This window comes from Heliangelus exortis, chromosome 1, assembly GCF_036169615.1.
Source record: "Heliangelus exortis chromosome 1, bHelExo1.hap1, whole genome shotgun sequence".
NCBI lineage: Eukaryota > Metazoa > Chordata > Aves > Apodiformes > Trochilidae > Heliangelus > Heliangelus exortis.
In genome coordinates, this window is record NC_092422.1 from 63,268,050 (window position 1) to 63,288,389 (window position 20,340).

The window sequence follows — 20,340 nt, forward strand, 5'->3', positions numbered from 1 at the left end:
TGACCTGTTGTTTTTATGATGCACTCAAAGATATCTCATAAATGATCAAACCCATTATTTTGGGCTCAGTCTGGATTTTGTTCCTCTCTGGAGTGCATGAAGCTCTTCAACCTGCCCTCCTGATGACTCATGTCCCCAGTGAGAACCACCTCCTATGGCATTGCCCCATCCAGGTGTGGTGCTGGGTAAATACTGGTTTACTACCAGCATCCTCCATCCAACACATCAGCTGGGATGGAGAAATAGGCCAGTTGCTATTCTCACACACACTGGTGAGGAACAACAGCAAGTCACAGAATGCCAGGTTGGGAGGGACCTCAAGGACCATCTGGTCCAACCTTAAGTCCTAAGTGGAGATAAAGGTTTGCAAAACTGACCTGAAATTGTGACCTAGCACAATACACTGAGCTGATAAAGCTGAGCTGGAACAAGTGAGCAGAGCAGCTGTTTCCCTTTTATATATAAGAAATTTCACTGATAACGTGGAGTCATGGTTTGGCCGAGGAGTCTGCCCAGCTCCAGGCACACTGTTTGCTGTAGGTGTGAGAGTCAAAATTTGGCTAAGGAATTTTTTTGTTGTTGTTGTTATACTGTGTGTCATATTTATTCCTAGCAGACTGAACAAAGACACTCTGCAAGGAATTTATTGTAATACCATGTCTTGATTCCTCCATACCTAAAGATTTTGTAGACATGCCATAGATTTCTCTTGTTTCTTTATCTAGCAATTTAGTCCTTCCAGACAAGCAATATTACAAAATCCAGCATTAGGACTTAATTCAACTCCAATTTACCACTGCAAAAAATATACACTCAGAAAGATGTGGCTGATGTCCCACGTCATGCATTTTTTGCAGTTCTGTCAGTTTATGTGTCAGAAAATGCTAGTCCAGACCAGTTACTCTGTGGCTTTTTCTGTTCTAAGACTCTAAGACCTGTGGTTCTTTTTGCAGCTGTGCATTAAAATGGCTTTCCTCTGGGGCATAATAAAAATATCACAGTAGAGACATACATCATCTTTTGGATGCCATGTTACGTGATGAAATTTTTCATGGTACACTTAGTTTGCATTTGTCCCAAGTAACTGAAAGGGAGAATGTGCACTGACCTGCTCCAGAGCAATCGTATTAGCCACCAAAAATGCGTCACATGCGTCGATTTGACTCTGTGCAGCACAGTGTTTATTATTTCTGCAATAAACTGTGGAAGAAAATAAAGTGTGAGACCATTTCACTCATGTCTGCCTGTCCTATTGCCATGGCATTACTTAACAGGGGAAGTAAATATAGGGATACGTGCACAGGACTTCTCTCTGTTTGACCATGTTGTCTGTATTACTGACCACTTCTGGTTTTGATTATTTTAGTCAAACTCTCTGCAGCCTTTTCAAGGAGTATGTTGATTTGTTGTTACTTCTCTCAGGCTTAGAGTAGCTACTCTTACACAGTTTCCATTTCAGTGTGATCAAGTGAGACACTGGTTGAGAAGCTTGATGCTTATATGAGGTGTATCTGCTCTTCTTACAAAGCAAGGGAGCAACTGATGCAGTATCTTTGCTGTATAGTTTTTGCTCACTAGTAAATTTATTCCTGTAAAAAAACTGAGGGTGAATGGAGGAAAGGGGATCATGCACAGATTCATATGCTCCTCGATACCAGAATTTGGGAACCTGATACTGCTGATTAGAGCCATGGCTGTAAGTAGGATTTTCCGAGAAGCAGACACTCCTGTTAATGCAAAGGTGAACCTTACAGCAAAGCTTAGGATTGTTATTATACTACAAATAAATAGGCTGATGGCAGATCTTCATGTGAGGTTTAAAGAATCATGATAATTACTGGCCTCTATCCAAGGACAATCATGAAGAATTTGGGGAATTAGCACTGCCTTCAACACAGAAGTCACTGGCTGCCCTGGGATGATGTGGATTTTATATATGGTTCTTTTGTTCCTAAGATTACACCGACTTTCCAGTCTTGTCTTTGCAAAAACATGAAAAGATTTTAAATGGGCTTTACCCTAGAGGGACAAAATCCAAAATGCTGTTACACAAATAAAGTGATGAATGGGATGCCTATATATCATTTATTTCCTCTTGGAATTGGTGACCTTCCATCAGTCAGTAGTTTCCTTCACACTCCCTCACTTGTGAATTATAAGTTAATCAAGAGTACAATGGAAACAATGCATCCACAGCCCGCTCCCTGCATTCATCTCTCTCCTCAGGGTGGATTATGGATGTTAAAGTTGTAATGAGATTTCTTTCAGTCCAGTTTTGACCTCAATTCTGACTTTACCAGCAAAAATTTTTTCATCTAAGTTTCAGCAAGATGTATTGGGAAAATGCCCTGGGATCTGGAAAAAGGTGTTGTGAAGCAGGAGTAGTGTAAGAAAGTAAGAATATCTCCTTGCTTTGAACTGCTTTATTTTAGGGAGTGGGGTACATGGAATTTTTTTTTTTTTTTTTTTTACTTGACCTCAAAGGGATCTATTTCTGAAAAGTTAGTTATTTCTAGAGATCTTAAATCCCAAATTTTCAAATGCAATATAATGGTCATGTGTGGCTGATGTGACAAGAGATGTAAAGTCTGGTCCTAATTTTACCACACTGAATGACTAAGATGCTATTTCACACTTAGTGGTTCAAAGGAGGCAGTATTTTAACATATCATTGTGCTTTATAGAGCCTGAGCCTGGCCTGTGAGGCTCCCCTCAAAGGGACACAATGCACGCGTTGCAAGTATTTATTTTCAAAACTTACAGGTATACAAAAGCAGTGAATGTAATACCAGGAAAAATTATTCTCGCACAGCTGATGATACTAGTGGTAACAATGAGGAATTATTCTCATTATAAAGGAGAGTTGATCTGAAAGGTAAAGAGAGGTGGTAATTAATTTCCTTTAATAGTCACACTGGGATCTCCTGTAGCGTGCGGTCTGATGTTAATAATATATTTTCCCCCCCTATAATTAATGTTCATGTTCTGTTCCTGGGGGACTCTTCTCCACTATCCTCAGCATTGTCGTTACTTAAGCACGCACAAGCAACTTTAGCACCTTGGTAGCTGCAATAGATAATCCAAGCACCCCTTCCCTTGCCTGTACCTTCTCTCCAGCCAGCTGGGTGGCAAATGCCATCACTGGAACATGCAACCTCAGGAGAGATGGGAAATCATAAGATATTTTGTCCTGCTTTGCAGGAATGCAACTTTTTAAATAAAACAATAAAGTATCACGGGGAGTCGAGTGAGCCCCTCCGCCTGTCCTGCTTTCCGAGGCTTGGGATTCAGGGATGGGACTTCTCAGGGACCTTGTGGAGGTGTTAGACCTCCTTGCCAGTGCATGGCTGTGTCACAGCAGAGCAAGCAAGGAAACCCTTGGATTTTAGAGCATCCTGTGGCTCTTGAGCCAGCCACTAAGGTAATGGGCAGAGAAGGAAGGCAGGGCAGAAGCAGCATGGCCTGGGCTCCTTCTGGCTGGCACTCCCAGCTGGAAATCAAAGCTTGTTTGAAATAGCTGTCCTGTGCAGCAGAGACCAACCAACACCTGAATTACTCTAAGATCCTCTGAGTAAGCCAAGCTGGATGATATTGGGCTACAAACACAGATTTGACTCTTCTTGGAAAGAAACGGATCTGAGAGATTACCTGTTCCTTAACAGAAAGAGATGAAGAGCAAAAAGTTCAGGAAGGACTAAGAAACTAAGTGCTCTACTGGTGTACTACTTCTAAATAGTTTTATACTGTGTGGATTTTCTACAGGACAAGGTGCCATGGAAGAAACTCTTCTCCCTTTACCCCTAAATTTCCTTCTGGCTTGCAAAGCAATGCTGAAATGTGTTTATCACACTCTAGAAAATTAGGGAGAATTACACTCAATAAACAAGTCAGGAAAGAGGGAGCACGACAAAGAGCTCAAATTCTGTTTCTGTAGGATAGCAGAGATACATGTTTAGGAGAACACAGCATTGCATTGAGAACTAACTCGTCACACAAATGCAATTTTTTCATTTTTTAAGTTATGTTATTTTGAAAATTGGCTCTTTGCTTCGGTTTGTGCTCTTTGGATTGCTAACGCTTTTTCTGTAGCAGCAGTGAAAACTAGAGAAACCCTGAGAGCCACTTTCTCCACTTCTTCCCTCTGACCTTCTCTACCCCCTTTTTTTTTTTTTTTTTTTTTTTTGTTTTTTTTTGTTTTTTTTTGTTCTCAGTACAAAAAAGAGTGAACAACAACATGCGAGGCAAGAGAAAGATAAAAGCAACACTACATTAACAAACTTCCCTCCCTAATTCCACACTTACTTTACATACACCTGTGGTCCTGAGTCAAGGATAATGTACTATCTGACTTTTAAAAATGTGTGGCCTAGCCAGAGATTTAAATTTTCTGGAAAGATCTGTACATATAAAATATAACAGATTTTCCTGAACTTTTCTCTTCTTTAAGGGAAAAATGAAGTATCCGCAGCTTTCACTTTAAGACCAATTTTTATTTACTTTTTTAATGAATAAGAACTCTATTATGCCCAATTCTGTTAGAATATACGGACATATTCCAGATACATCCCTGAGAAAAAGCAAAAAATTCCTGGCTTTTGGACACCATCAAAAATGTCCGGGATTAAACAGAGCTATTTCTAGTTGACATGTCTCTAAGCAGTAAAATGATGAGGTAAATAACTACAAAGAGGGAAATAGAGAATACCACCATTACTGACCCATTAAGAAGAGGGTTCCAGAAAATCCAGAGAAATTATGGAAGCAGACTTAGGGCAATAATGCACAAAACCATACAGCACAAACCCACATTCCTAGAAGAAATGTTTGGAAAATAAATGCCTGTATGCATGATATAGCTCACAAAGCACAATGACTTCATAGTAACCTAACTAGAACTATTTCATTGTATGTAGAATCTTTTGAAGGGTAAAGTTTCAGTACTTATTTTAAACACTACTGATTTTTCTTACAGAAGGTATTTCTCAAATACATTAATTTCAAGCTTTTCCCAAGTTCTCCAATCCCGTGTTTCCTACTTTGCACTGAAAACTTTTAAATTGAAGTTCTCATATTGTTTCCAGATCCTTATATTTCTAGGCATTGCACATTTAAAGAAAGGTTAATGGGAAATATTATTTCTGAAATATGAATGAAGTAGAGGACTGCCAAACAGCCAGTAAGTAGTGTTTTCTGCCTGAAAAATGGTATAACTTGATTACCAAACAGCAATACCCAAGATATTTTGTGTATCTTTCAAAGAAATTTTTGGGACACTGGCTTTATGGAAAACTAGAATACATCTTTTTACTGGAATAATTCAGATTTTCTGACATTTTCAGTAAACAGTAATTACAGGGAAGATACATAACTATTCCAGAATTTCATATTAGAAGTGTCTCATTTGCACATAACTGCTTGAAGGCATTGTCCACTGGTGTAGGTGTTTCCCAGAATAAAACCTTTCAGAATGACCTTTGCTTCTTTCCCCACACAGGGTAATTATCACTGTGAGACTCTGATCCAGGAGGTGATGTGGGCACAACGTGAACTGTCCATGCAGGTTTCTGCTTCTGGGAGACCAGCAAGGGATGATATTTCTTTAAGAGGTGGCTCACGCCTTTCTAATCAGAAAGATTTTGTGGGCCTTCACCCCCAAAGTGGTAGGAGACCCTGAAGTGCCAACCATAATTTCCAGTAAGAGAGCCATGGTAGAGCCATACATCACATCTGATCTCCCTGGCACGACTGGGGACCTGTGAGTACCATGTCTGGGTGTGCCTCATCCCTAGGTTCAAGCAGGGAGCTCTGAGTACTCTCTTAAAGAAACCAAGGAAAGCAATACCTTTACATTTCCACTAAGGTTGAGAATGAACCCCTTTCTCTAAAACAAAGTGATGTCATGGTGCAATTTAAAATACAGAGTGGCAGCGCAACGTGCAGCTGCATAGCGATGCAGTTCTCCTATCCACGGGGGAGCCTGTGTCTTGAGATACACACAAGCTGCTCTTATCAAAGCTTTGCTTCTAATTAGGGAGTAACAGAAGCCCCTTTTAACACCTGCATTGTATGGATTTAATATGCTAATGTGCAAGTCTGTCTCAAATTTCTAATCCCAAAAATGCTTTACTTCCTTTTTCGTTATTCCTAAGTAGATAGTCCTGCTAATTTAACTCCATCAGGCTGAACCCATTAAATGAAACGTCTGGAAGGAATTAATTTAAGTGCTTATCAAAGACTGGTAATATCAGTTTCCACTGGTAAGTAAAATGAATGTATGTGAACTGGAATCAGATACATTGATTCAGCTCTATTGTGAAAACATAGCTTGGAGATAAGTAGTACTACAATTATTCGCCCAGGAAAATGTGCATCACCCTAATGGAACTGCTCTAATGACCTTGACTAAAAGAACTGCACTCCCTCTTTCTCAAATGCAATGTTAAAATACCAACAATAGCATGACATATATATATATGTCTGTTTTCCAAGGTGTCAACTTTACAGCCAGGCACTGAGAAAAAACCTCTTTATCCACTAACATTTATTGAGTCATATGTGCAGTTACTGCTGTACTTCTGCATGAGGAAAACTAGATAACAACTTGGGGCAATGTTCAGGGTCTATTCCTGGGCTACAGTTAAAAGGCAAACTAAGATGCACTTTTCCAGTGCTCTACTGGCACTTTCAAAAGACAATCTTGATACCATAAAAAAGCTCACATCTGCTGCTGAGCTGCTTCCCAGAGCATCCTTCTGTGTTAGAAGTTCTAAGACAAAACAGGGTGTCCACCAATACAAATTCAGGAATGGCATTGGCTAGTGTCTGACTCTGGAAATGCTGAAGCTGAAGTGTTATGGCTGGTTTCTCCAGACCACAGGGCTGTGATTCAGTCTAGGTTGGTATTTATTAATCCTGGAGATGTGAGTGGCTCCAGTCTGTATGGATGGAGATGAGGTAGGGGCTAAGGACTGATATAGAAGAAAAGTAAACATTATTGTTGGGAAGAACAAAGCTTACAAAGCTCAGAAGAATGTAAGTGCAGTAAAACATGACCAGTGGTAGGGTTGGATGGGAATAATGTGCTTTAGGATGTGCTATTCTGGCACTTAATGGCTTGGGATAGAGTTTGGACCCAAAGAGCTGAATTTATTATTGGACCTCACAGGACTTCATTGATATTCCAGTTACAGACAAAGGCAAAAGCTTGCCACAGGCCTCCCTGCCCAAACACAAGGCTATGCCTTCACCAGCACATAGGCTTCCTCATCATTCAGTCTTGTAAAGTATAAACTCTTAAATTCGATTTTCAGCTGCAGAGGTGTTTCTTTCATTGCTGATAGGTTGTATTTTTCAAGGGTTATTATTAGCTCACTGAAATGAAACTGCAGTTGATATGAAAAGCTTTGATGCAAAACCAGGACAAAGTAACTTGGAAACAAGTATGGTCATGTCAAATATACAGGTTCTGTCGAGGTCTATCATGCACTGGCCGTGTGTGTGTGGAAACTAATGAGGATTTACATGCAGTTACCTTATTCTATCAAAGACAGTAGACCCATATTAAGAAAGTAGACAAAGGAACCATTTCTTGAGACCATGTCTCTGCTGCAGAAGAGAGTCTGATCTGTAACTTGTTTCGCTGATTGAATGAGGAAGCATGAGCATGAATCACTGATGTGAGGAGTCAAGCAGCTTATAGCTTTCTAGGTTTCTTTATATTTGTATGGGATACATGTTCATTAGCAAAGATTTTTAGGGTTCTTGCCTATCCTGGCATTTTTTTAATCCCATAAAACAGCAACTCTGGCTGGAACACCAGAGGTGCTGGGATAGAATCACAGAATCATAGAATCGACCGCATTGGAAGGGAACTCTGAGATCATCAAGTCCAACCCTTGATCCACTACCGCTGCAGTTACCAGACCATGGCACTGAGTGCCACATCCAGTCTCTTTTTAAATATCTCCAGGGACGGAGAATCCACCACTTCCCTGGGCAGCCCATTCCAATGTCTGATCACCCTCTCTATAAAGAAATTATTTCTAATATCTAACCTAAACCTCCCCTGGCAGAGCTTAAGTCCATGCCCTCTTGTCTTGCTGAGAGTTGCCTGGGAAAAGAGACCAACCCCCCCTGGCTCCAACCTCCTTTCAGGGAGTTGTAGAGAGTGATGAGGTCTCCCCTGAGCCTCCTCTTCTCCTCCAGCTCCCTCAGCCCTTCCTCACAGGACTTGTGCTGGATCCCTTCACAGCCTCCTTGCTCTTCTCTGGACCTGCTCCAGCACCTCAATCTCCTTCCTGAGCTGAGGCGCCCAGAACTGGACACAGGACTCAAGCTGTGGCCTCACCAGCACTGAGTACAGGGGAAGAACCCCTTCCCTGGACCTGTTGGCCACACTGACACAGGCCAGGATGCCATTGGCCTTCTTGGCCACCTGGGCACACTGTTGGCTCATGTTCAGCTTCCTGTCAATCCAGACTCCCAGGTCCCTTTCTGCCTGGCTGCTCTCAGCCACTCTGTGCCCAGCCTGGAGCTCCCCATGGGGTTGTTGTGGCCAAAGTGCAGGACCCGGCACTTGGCCGTGTTGAACCTCATCCCATTGGAATCAGCCCAACTCTCCAACCTGTCCAGGTCACTCTGCAATGGGATACACCCATTCTTGTCTTGGGTCCTGCACTAGTGTCGGTGTTGCAGTGGGAATGACCACAAGCAATGTTAGAAAGCATTGTAGGCCCACTGAGCAAGGCTGAGCATGAATGCCAGCAAAGCAAATGGCTTGCAAATAACCCTGGAGTAGATATGGGCTGCTAGAGTACAGCAAGGATGAGGGTTAGTGTTGCAGGCAGGGTTAAAGGATGGGGTAGTGGGCAGCAGTAGCTTAATGAGTTTTAGCTGTCAGACCCTGCAAGTTCAGCAGGGCTGGATGAAGGCAACTGAAGAGCACGTAGTTATCTGCACAGTGAGGAGAGGCATGTGAACTTCTCTTGATGTGCAAGTTATGTGTAGTGATATGACTGAGATAGGAGTCTTCTATCTGACTGGATCTGTAGGGCTGGGACAAGGCCTGCGGAAGAACAAGCTAATGGCTGAGGATTACTTGTTGCTGTAAATCTGGGGTGCTTCAGTTTTTGCATTCCCTCCTAAACCCCAAATGAAAACTGATCTTCTCTAAGTGCCTTGGGGCAACCTGCCATCATCCTGCCACCCTGGGCCTTACACAATCCAAATATTAATTAAACTCTTCAGATCCTCTTTCCCCTAACCTACACCAGAATGAAGCCAGTAGAACTCAGTAAACCAGCTGTCTCTCAGCAGAGGTCCTTTAGCTCTCACTGCCTCTCTCTATCAGCAGGGTAAGCACCTCAGTCCTCTCTGTTTTTAACTGTGACCACCATCCTCATCCTATCTTTTAATTATCACTTGAAGATTCCTAACAGTTAAAAAGGCAAATGTAAACTGCTTGACTACATGGATACAAACTAGAGGGTAGATTTAGATTGGAAGAAGTTCTTCACCATAAGGGTGGTGAAATACCAGAACGGGTTGTCCAGAGAGGTGGTGGAAGCCCCATCCCTGAAAGTTTTTAAGGCCAAGCTGGACGGGGCTCTGATCAACCTGATCTAGTGGGAGGTGTCCCTACCCATGGCAGGGGGCTTGGAACTAGATGATCTTAAAGGTCCCTTCCAACCCTGAACACCCTATGATTCTCATTTGCCTCTTCCCCTACAGACGTTATAGGACCCAGCATTAAACTGGAACTGCTCATTCTTGTAATTCTTACCACTCAGCCTCACTCCACGTGCATCCCCAAACTTCCTTACCTGTACTGCTCCAACCCTCATGGAGCCAAAATCCAGCTTAGAGAGAGAGTTTGGTTCTCTCAGCTCTACCTTCATACTGGCCTTCTGGCCTTATGCAATCCGGGAATATTTCTCCTCATTCGGTATTTCCATGTCTAAAATTTGACCTCATCTCTTACCACGAACATCGTGTAGAAGTTGCCCAATATCTACTCCTTTCCTCCACAGCTGGCTTTCAGCCCCTGCACATACAGAGCTTCAACTGGCTTCAACTGGCACTAAATCCAGGATTTCCTCTTATTATCTAGTACTGAAGTACATCCTGGTGATCTCTTGCAGCAACAAGTTGAATTCTCCTGCCTCTGTAATTGCTGGCAATAACCTCCATGGTAATCCTGGCTTTAATTTTCTTGACCCCAAGACCAAGCAGAAGAACTTCTATGAGGATCAAAGGGCTGAGAACAGGTCAGAGCACAATACACTTCCTCGACTTGTGCCCATTAGCATTTGGGTCCAGAGGTTTATCTTCCCTGATCAGTGCTATACGGCAGGCATGGTGAGGGTGTTACAGCTTCAACTGTGTGGGGACCTTAGAGCTATGGGCAGGCCTGAGGTCAGGATTAGGAGGAGCAGAGACTGAAGAGCTAGATTGGCTCCTATGTCCTTCAAGTTCTTCTGACCCAGGATGACACACTGTCGCCTGATTTTGCCCATGCTTAGAATAGAGAAGAGAATTTAAACTTTTTTACACAGCCCCTTTCTCGTCTTTCTCTACACAAATATCAAATAAATGTCACTCAGTTTTTGACTCGTCGGAGAATTCCTCTGAAAAAGTCCTGGCTGTCTGGTGCTGTCTAACTGCACAGGTGTAAAGCAGAACTGCTCTGCTCTAGGAAGCTCCTATGGAGCTTCACTCTCAGTCCTACAATAACACTCCCCACTACTCCCCACCTTCTTGAAGATAAAGTAGTTGTTACGACTAAAGTGGCCAGAACAGCCACCTTTGTATCTTCCTTGAGTCCCCATCTGCCACATTAAGTGGCTTCCTGGCAGTGGGGTGGGTATTTTAGAAGTGTAGAGATGGGAAAACACAAAGGTAATCTTTCTCCTCCAGGGCTGTGCAGGAAAACCCTAGCTGGGATGGAGCAGCCTGCCCACGGATCAGTGAAACATCACCTGTTTTAACTGCTATTTTGCACATTTGACTGAAATTTTTGGTTCTGAAGAGGCTGCATTTTTCAGGCATGTTCCTAAAGAAAGTAGCTTCTCGTTTGCTGCCAGGTAGGAATGCAGAGTTTAGTTTTTAAGAGCACTGAGTGGCATATTAGCAAGTGTAAAAGCTTCCAAAAAATGAAAGAGGACTATATTTCTGCTTCTGATTCACTGTTCTATGCCAAATAACACTTTCCCAGTCACCTTTTCTTCCTCAAAGAGAACAGGTTGCGACAGATTGAAGTCTTCTCCCCTGCTATGTCAGGAGCCTTTACGTGACAATTAGAACATCATTTTTGTTTTACGATCAGCTGAAGTCAGTTCAAAACAGCACTTCACCTCACACATGAAATAGCACGGCTTTATGTGACGGGGACTGGAATTTGGCAGGAGCCTTTCCTCATTTGCAGTCTGCTTTTTTTCTGTCTCAACGTTTTACACTTGATGCAGAGTAACTTGAGTTTTGATGTCAGTCAGGCTGATCTGGAGGAGTGACTCATCTAGGGCAAGAGGAGTAGCCAGCTCCTGCTTGCTCTGAGGGGAACTGAAATGTTAAGCAGTGGAGGAGGAGAAAAAATTACAAATCCGTGAGGGGGGAAGACCTCGGACCTTCCAGATAAAATCTGTGCTATTTATCCCTGGCTCTGTAAAGACTCAGCAGGCAGGTTCTTTATATCCTCACCATCTATTGTCTTTCTCTCCAGTCTTTCTTTTCTCCCTGCTCACGTGCCACTGAGAAGCCTGACCTTAGGAAGCTCCAAGAGAAGCCAGCTGGCAGTGTGTGAGTCCCCAGACCACTGGATCCTAAAGATGTAATCAACAGCACCATGTTTTTAAGAGGTTTTTTTTTATGTCTCTAGAATAGCAATTAGCCACAAGTAGGTCCAAATGCTGCAGCATTCACAGTGATTTTGGCTTTCCCTGAGTATTCACTTTTTCACATCATCTATTAGACCTAGGAAACTAATACAGCATTTCCCATTAGTAATCTCTCCCACTTGGGACTTCTTTCCTTGTGGCCAGAGGAGACAAATTGTGCGGTCACCGCACAAAAACCTCTCTAGAGCAACCACCGCTGTAATACTTCATCTGCCAAAATTGCTACGGCCTCGAGAAACTCAAGAAACCTGGGCCTCAAGCCCATCCACATTTCTCCCTGGTTCCTATTTACTTTCTTTCCTGGTTTCTCTCTTTTTAAAATGTTTCTCTTTTAAAACAAAATGCAGAAAAATATGGTGACCCTAGGACCTGTGTCAAGGATGGCTGCAGGCAGAGGCTGACAGCCTGGCTGTAGGCAAGCACTAGCAGCAAGCAGCTCCATCTCACCTTACTCCTAAATCTTGTGCTAAGAGCAATGTTACAGATGTGGAACAATTCATGTGGATGTGAGCTACCTAATTCTCCACCAAATCCAGATCCAAAAAAAGCATTCACAGACAATAAATCAAGTTTTACAAGCAATGAAACCAGTACCAGCTGATGGCCTACTGGTTTCTGTCAGAAAGTTCTTGTGTCAGTACTCCAGTGTCTGCAGAGACAGATACCTGTTGTCACAAAACTTGAAGTTGGCTGGCAGGTTCAAAAGATAACCAGTCAAAGCCATGCAAAACTCACACGCTAAAAATGAACAAATAATGCTTAATTTCCACCCCCAAATTCTTGGTTTTATCTCAATATGCAAATCAAGCAGGTTGCAAGGAATGGGATGCTGTAAAAAAAAAAACCCAGGAAATTAGAGGTAACAGTGTCTAACTTCTATACATCTGCGTTGTGGCTCATGGCACCTCAGGTCTTTGCAGTACAGATGCTGGCAGCAGAGGTAACAGCCAAACCTGTTGTTGTATTCAATGGAGAGAAACAGAAACTCTTAGGGCACAAGTAACCCAATTTTAAGAGAGTTATCAAAACTAATCAAATAATTCATGCTTGAGATATTGCAGATGATAGAAAGGGACCAGGCTCAGGCTCTAACACCCTTCTCCCTCTCCCTAGTTCTCCAGGATCTCAGGAACCCTCACTACTGCCTTTTCACACACACACTGCTTCACCTTCCTAAACAAATCAAACTCTTCTACTTTCCTCTTTCAAGCCTCAGACTCTTCACCTAGTCTAGCAAGTTGTCTCTTTCCCCCCCTGTGAATTTACACGTACAATCTTCTGAAGGGAAGAAACATTGCCCTTTGTTCATCAGACAACCCTTTATTTTCTTAGTCCTTCATACTTGTGGTCTGGAACTCACTCTGCCTCCTGCCTGGATAGGCCTATCAGAAATAGGGAGAAAAATAATACATTAAATGTGCAGAAGCATAACTGCAATAGCACAGGATGAGGATTCAGGAGTAAGGGGAGTCGCTCAATTCACTTCAAGTTAATTAAAAAAAAATATATCAGGCTGTCAGAGTGAGTGTGTCCCTTGGACCTCAGTGTTTCTTGAGCTTTAAAAACCTATCTAAAGAGCACTAACATTCTGCTGCTGTATTTTTACAGGATAAATTACAAATGAGAACAGTGAGTGCCTCTCGGAAGTGATGGTCTTTCCTTTGGATGCTTGATATTCTATACAGCTAAGTGCTGCCTTAAGACCGATGAAAATGTTTGTATGCTTGTTTTACAGACTATTTGAAGGTTTAAAAGTGCATTTAATACTTTCATTTCCTTGTTCCCTTTTAATTATTTTTTGCATGCTCAGGCTGCAGTCCAGGAAAAACGCAAGTTTTGCGGATATGTTTATCGACCTTTGCATTGTAATTTAGTAATATACATCAGCTGGTACTTGTACGTCCTAAAAACCCAGTAAGGGAAGATGTTGAGCACATGTTCCAAAGTAAGTGTATGCTTTAAACATGCTATTAAATGGTAGTACTTGTTTTTCTTCATTTTCAAGATTTTTCCATTTCCTTTCCTGGAGTTTTAATTCCTCTAGGGCATATCATAAAGTCCTTACTCAGACAAAACTACTTTTCTATTTACTTTGTCTAGGTTGAAAACTGCATGAGGCAGTTTCCCTCAAGACAAGTACCTTCTTATCATTTAGGTCTGCAAAGTAAAATTGCTTTTTGACACAGTATCTATTGAATAAAATAGTATTAAGGTCACCAGTCCTTTTCTTGCAGTGACTTTCTTAAAAAACCAGCAAGGGCTCCAGATTAGTAGTCTCAGTGTTTATACAGGTTTTACAAATAATGTCTCGTATGTACTAATTTTTTGTACTGCTTACAAAATTTTAAAAATACAATGAAAGCAGTTTTAGTCCTGCATGGAGACCACCCTTGTGTTTTCAACACTCTCATCAATCCTATTTGGACAATCAAGCACTGAGGAATTTAAATTCTCCTTTATTACTTTCCTTTTTGATTTCGTATTTTCCTTTGAATTTTCTCTTGCATTTGCCTTTCCCTCCATTATTCCTTTATTCCAGGCTCTTGGGCAATGGACTGTGGGCCCATAAATAAGTTAGTAGAGTGCTCAGCATTTTATCATCACCATGTCATATGACTTTTCACATATTTTTTGTTATTGTAATTTCAATGGTCCCTTCAACACTGACAAAATTTATAACATGCCAGGAGGGCTCTCTTGGATTAAGCTGTTTTCTTGTGTATTAAAGGATTTTCATGGAACATTAACCGTCAGACATCAACTAAATGGAATGAGACTTTAACATAAGGTTGATGACCTATAGCTGGAATTTGGTACCCTTTCTCCCAGGAGAGCTACTTTATTACTCTGCAAGTAGTTTCAGTTCATTCATTGGGACTACTTGTAAAATGCAGTCACTGTGATTAAGGAGGCCAGAATCTATCCTGTTGACAAAGGATTATTTTAACACTTAAGATTTCCTTTGTGCAGCTTCTGCTTTGACTAGTGAGCACTTCATCAGGTGAGTCATCCCCTTTCTCCGGGACTAAAGCTTGCACAGCTTGATCCATCAAGATATATGGGCATGCATGTGTATACCCCATTAAGCTACATCACTGAAGTGCAGGACCCAGCTTTGGAATAATGAGATATTAGCTGTGAGCAAGTAATATTAGACCAGGGCTAGAAGCACATCGTGAGCATGTTGGCAAAGAAGGAGATTCCTCTGAAAGGGGATCTGAGCTGAGTGATATTCTGGGCAGCCAGGCCTGATGTTCAAGCAGTTCTTTTTGGAGTGGAAAGCAAAAGCCTGAATCAGATGTCCCATGCAATGTAATATGAAAAGCAGGGCACCTTGGGGCAGGTTTCACAACCCAGAGGGAAAGATTTGTTGCCTAAAACCAGAAAGGATTGGGGTTTTGTATTCCTTTCTTCCAGATGGCCCTTTGTAAGGCCCTGAAGTAGCAGAGTAATGCAGGATTTCAAATCACCCTTCTACTCTGAACATGCATTTCACCTGCTTGCTGAGCAAGCAGTTCATATTCTGCATCTTGAATGCTCAAAGCACAGAGGGCCAAATGGCTCATGACCACCAGAGAGAGGAGGTCTTGCTCCTCTTTTGCTCCTCCTGCTCTGCTCATCCTTACTGCTGGTGCCTGCTCCTTCTGTGAGCTGGTTCAAGGCTGTAATTTGGCTTCTCCTGCTTATTCTTTTCTTATCTGATATAGAGGGCTGAAGGGATTTCTGCAGAAGCCTCCCTAGGTTGGACACCAGAAGACAACTGGCAGAAGCTCACAGCTAGGAGTGGGGGACTGGAGCTGGAAAGCTGGTGTGTTCCAGACTAGGGGTGCAAATTCAGCCCTTCACCACTGAAGCGCACTCAGTGGTAGAGTGGACTTAAATAACCTGCAGATTATTGTGAAACCTCACCTTTCATCCCTCAGGTGGTCTGCCTGTGAATCCTCCCAACTGCTCACAGAATCACAGAACCACAGAAAATTTGGGGTTGGAAGGGACCTCATAAGATCACCGAGTCCAACCCCCCTGCCAGAGCAGGGTCACCTACAAGAGGTCACACAGGAACATGTGCAAGTGGGTTTTGAATGTCTCCAGAGAAGAAGACTCCACAACCTCCCTGGGCAGCCTGTTCCAGTGCCCTGTCACCCACACAATATGAAAACAATTTTCCTTGTGTTTATATGGAACCTCTGATGCTCAAATTTATACCCACTCCCTCTTGTCCTATCATTGAGCATAACTGAGAAAAGCCTAGCACCATTCTCCTGGCTCTCTCCCTTTACATACTTATAAACTTTCATGAGGTTACCCCTCATCCTCCTCTTCCCTAAGCTGAAGAGACCCAGCTCCCTCAGCCTTTCCTCAAAAGGGAGATTTTCCACTCCCTTAATCATCTTGGTCACTCTGCTCTGGGCTCTCTCAAGCAGTTCTCTGTCCTTCTGGAACTGAGGGGCCCAGAACTGGACACAATATTCCAGATGTGGCCTCACCAGGGCAGAGTAGAGGGGGAGGAGAACCTCTCTTGACCTACGAACCACCCCTTCTAATGCACCCCAGGATGCCATTGGCCTTCTTGGCCACAAGGGCACATTGCTGGCTCATGGTCATCCTTCCATCCATCAGCACCCCCAGGGCCCTTTCCCCTTCACTGCTCTCCAAGAACTCAGTCATCAACCTGTACTGGTTCTTGGGGTTGCTCCTACCCAGATGTAAGACTCTACACTCACAGACACTTCCTCTGTATGGCCTTGCAAGGGTCCAATTGGGCCAATTTGGGTCAATTTTGTCCTGAAAAATTTGAAATAAATTTGGTGAAAAAAACCTGCCACTTTTTCCAAGCAACAATGACAGCGCTATTGTAAGTACTAACAATATCAGACTAACTATACAAAATCATATAATTAAATTGAAATTATTTCATTTTAAATTAACATTCATGACATTTTTCTGGAAGGTTACAAAACCAACTTAGACTAAGTGCTTATCAATTCTATTTCATTCCTTGTCAAGCCTTCCTTTCATCTCACACTGTGAACCATAGAAATGCCAGAGTTTTTCCCTCAGACTTTGATCATTGCATTACCATGACAACAGTGTATTTACTGTAGCTATAATAGATGGACTTCAGATGTTGACTGGGTCACTCTAAAGCCCACAGGGGAGCTTTTGGTTTCCATATACCAGGATATATGAAAGAATGACTCTTCACTGAAGAGCGAACAGGTAACTTATATTTGCTTTCAATTACTGCCTGCTCTTTTAGCAAAGTCCACTGCCTTCCACCAGTTTTAAACCTACTGAATATTTTAATTGTAGGGAAAAACAGGTCAAACATTTATTTACCAACTTGCTTTGTTTTTTTGCTGACTGAACCCTGTAATCCAGCAAGTTAATGCATCAATCTGATGGGATGTGACATATGGACAATGCAAAGGTTTTTATTCTTACTGTTTACATTATTCTTCTTTTCTGAGCTTTCCAGCCTTGCACAGCAGAAGAAAAATGCATAAAGCTTTGCTCTTAAAAAGCTCACAACTAAAAGATGGTATTTTGCATACCTATAGGCTTGGAACATAAAAATACATGATAAAAACAAGACCTATTACTCTCCTGAAGACATTGATACATGAGAGTAATAAAGTCACTTCAACAATAATTTCAAACTTAAATACAAATACTAACACATTGTTGAATTATAGATCTACTATAAACCACCACATTGCAAATCCAGCTCAGCAAGCAAGAAGCAGTCGTTACAGTAAGATTCTTAAAGTTTGTATTTCCTTAGCTTAAAGAGTTTATGAATAGACAATAAAATCCCTTCTGCGCAAGGTTTTGTAGTGAGTAAATTATAAATATACATAAAAAATTTCATTAATGCCTGTCAATCTGCTTCTAAAAGATGTAATTAGAAGATCAGAAAACTAATTAGAAAGTCTGTTTGATCTCAAGAGTTCGGTTATGTACTGACAATCTTGAAATAATTCATAGCAGAAATAACTGTTGAAGGTTTATATAGTTGTGAACACGAAAAACTGATATTGTCTACAATATAAAAATACTGCATAGTTCTCTAAAATGAAAATTATATTACTAAGGTAGTCATAAAAATGATGTTAGCTATAAGTAAGAAAAAATCTTTATTAAAGTCAGTGAGAATTTTCATTTAAAATCTTGAAAGGCTGATTTAACCATACCAAACCAGATGTCATAAAAGCAGGAACACCTGAAAACAAAGAAGTAGCATTGTGGGCTCAATATTTATTATTTCTGAATTATGTACATTTCAAAATGCAAATTACAAATTCAGTGTCAAAATTTATTCTTTAAACTAGCTTACTAGCTGTATGACTTACAAAAAACAAAGCTTCCAGGGAAATACTTTGCAATTAAACAAAATGCTTGGGGGCTTTTTTGTTTGTTTTGGATTTTTTTGTTGTTGTTGACAAATCTCAAGTTTGATGAACCACCAAGTCCCCCTTTCTGAAAACAGATTAAGAGGTAAAAAAATGAGGCATGTTAAGTCAAAGTAGCACAAAGTGGTGAACAGGATCTTGCCAAGTTCTTCCAGTTACAAGAACCTTCCTTGGTTACACAGAACATTTCCGTCATCAAACCACTTGAGTTGAACAATTACAGTCTGGTAATTGTTGGAAATAGACTTGGAAACAGCCTTGGAAATAGACTTGTTCCTGATTTCATCCAAGAAAATTAAGAAGTAGAGATTATATGTTCTTGAGAAAATTTAGTCCTTGCTTTGCAGATGCGTGGGCTCTTTGCAACAACGATATCCCCATTTACAAATCTGCCTGGATTTGCCAACATTTAATAAAATTAAAGTTGTTGCCCTGCTACACGGAGATTAATGGTGTAATTTCAGACTTGGCTTAGTCCATCCTAAGCCAGCAGTAGCAGCAGAAATTCTTCTCCTCCCCTCCCAGCTTATGCCAGAACTCACTGAACTGACTGGGAACTGCCAGAGAATTAACCCGACTTAAAATGACCGATAACAACAAGACAAAAACCTGATTTGATCATAGTGTGATCATTAAATCATTAAGTACTGAACCATAATGAATATGCAGGAAGTGAATAAATTAAAATTACACAGGCAGACGTAATTATACTCTTTCCTAATTTCTGAGAGCTCGATTTTGCATCTATGGTGGTTAGCATTTAATGCAGTTTCTGTACATGTGTGATCTTGCTAAGTCTTTCAAAATATGAAAAACCTCAATATTGTGCATTGTTGTGACACTTCCAAATATCAACAGCCTCCCTGTCCCTTCAGCTAACAAGCTGTTCCAGCTGGAGTGGTCCAGCTGTAGGTAGGGAGAAGGCAGAGCAGTGAGGGCAGGGTTCTGAGGCAGCAGAGGAACACCAAGTTCTCCAGCACCGGGCACCCCTCCCATGTGCCCATGTGTGCAAGCAGCTCCTGCCTGTACTCCCGACTTCCAGCCTGATGGATCCTTCTGTACCTCAGACTCCTCACTCCAGCCCCACATTTTAGGATGAGCACATGCTCATCTTTATATTTGGCTTTCCAATTCTCAGGCACTTCCCAATTCTCCCAGGCACTTCTGAGCAAACCCTTGCTTTCCACTTTCAGTCTTTGCTCAGCTCAAAGACCTCCTTGGCTTCTCCTCCAACCTTTCTTCCCACTGTGCTGCACTCATCTTGCTGCCCTGACCTCCATCTCTGAGGCTCAGCTCCATGCTCACTCCTTTTCCCACATTCTCTATTTTTCCATTTGTCCTCAGCATCTCATACTTACCCAAGCTTGTACTACGGGTTCTTCCTCCATCCCTTCTCTTTCCTTTCTCCTCAATGACAGCTTAAAGTTCCTTGTTTCCCTTGCTACTATTCCATTCTCTTGTGTACCCTCTCCTGCTAGTCATAACTTTTTGCTCCATGCACTCTCCTGCTGATTCCTTTTTCTCATCAGTTCACTATCCCCAACTTTTACAACTTCCCTCGGTCTCAGCCCTTCATTTCTTTACTCAGCAGCTCCCCTCAGGACAAATCCTATCCCTGCTTCTCTTCTGCTTCAGGACATTCACATGAAAACCCACACCAGCTCCAAAGGAAAACCTGCTTTCCTCTTTTCACCCCCACAACCATTTGTAGGGCTGCACAGTGAACCAACTAAAGAAACCACAACAGCCAAAAATTAACCCATCCAGGTTAGTTGGCCAGGGAAATTGTCGCTGTCCCCTCCCTGGAAGTGTCCAAGGCCAGGTTGGATGGGGCTTGGAGTAACCTGGTTGGAACTAGATGATCTTTACGGTCCTTTCCAACCCAAACCATCCTATGATTCCATGATAAAGAAATATTTTGGCTTCAGCCAAAACACATAAGATTTGATCAAGGAACATTAAATCAGTCTTAAATGGAAGGATATGTGATGGGGGCAGTGCTGCCTGAGTTTATGGCAGAGATGTCTCATAACTCC

At 41.9% G+C, this 20,340-nt stretch overlaps 1 protein-coding gene across 9 annotated transcripts in view; it reads right to left on the reverse strand.

The window, feature by feature from the left end:
- Positions 1-20,340, reverse strand: part of NPAS2 (neuronal PAS domain protein 2) — a 106,927-nt gene that overhangs the window by 72,222 nt on the left and 14,365 nt on the right. Inside the window, exons 2-3 of one of the 9 annotated variants that reach the window (XM_071746082.1) lie at positions 2,762-2,868; positions 1,109-1,200 (exon numbers count right to left, since the gene is read on the reverse strand). The exons of 7 other annotated variants lie outside the window; for them this stretch is intronic. The gene's annotated coding sequence lies outside the window, so the exon portion shown is untranslated. The remainder of the gene's footprint in view (positions 1-1,108; positions 1,201-2,761; positions 2,869-20,340) is intronic. One more of the 9 variants, XM_071746073.1, reaches the window with a different exon arrangement.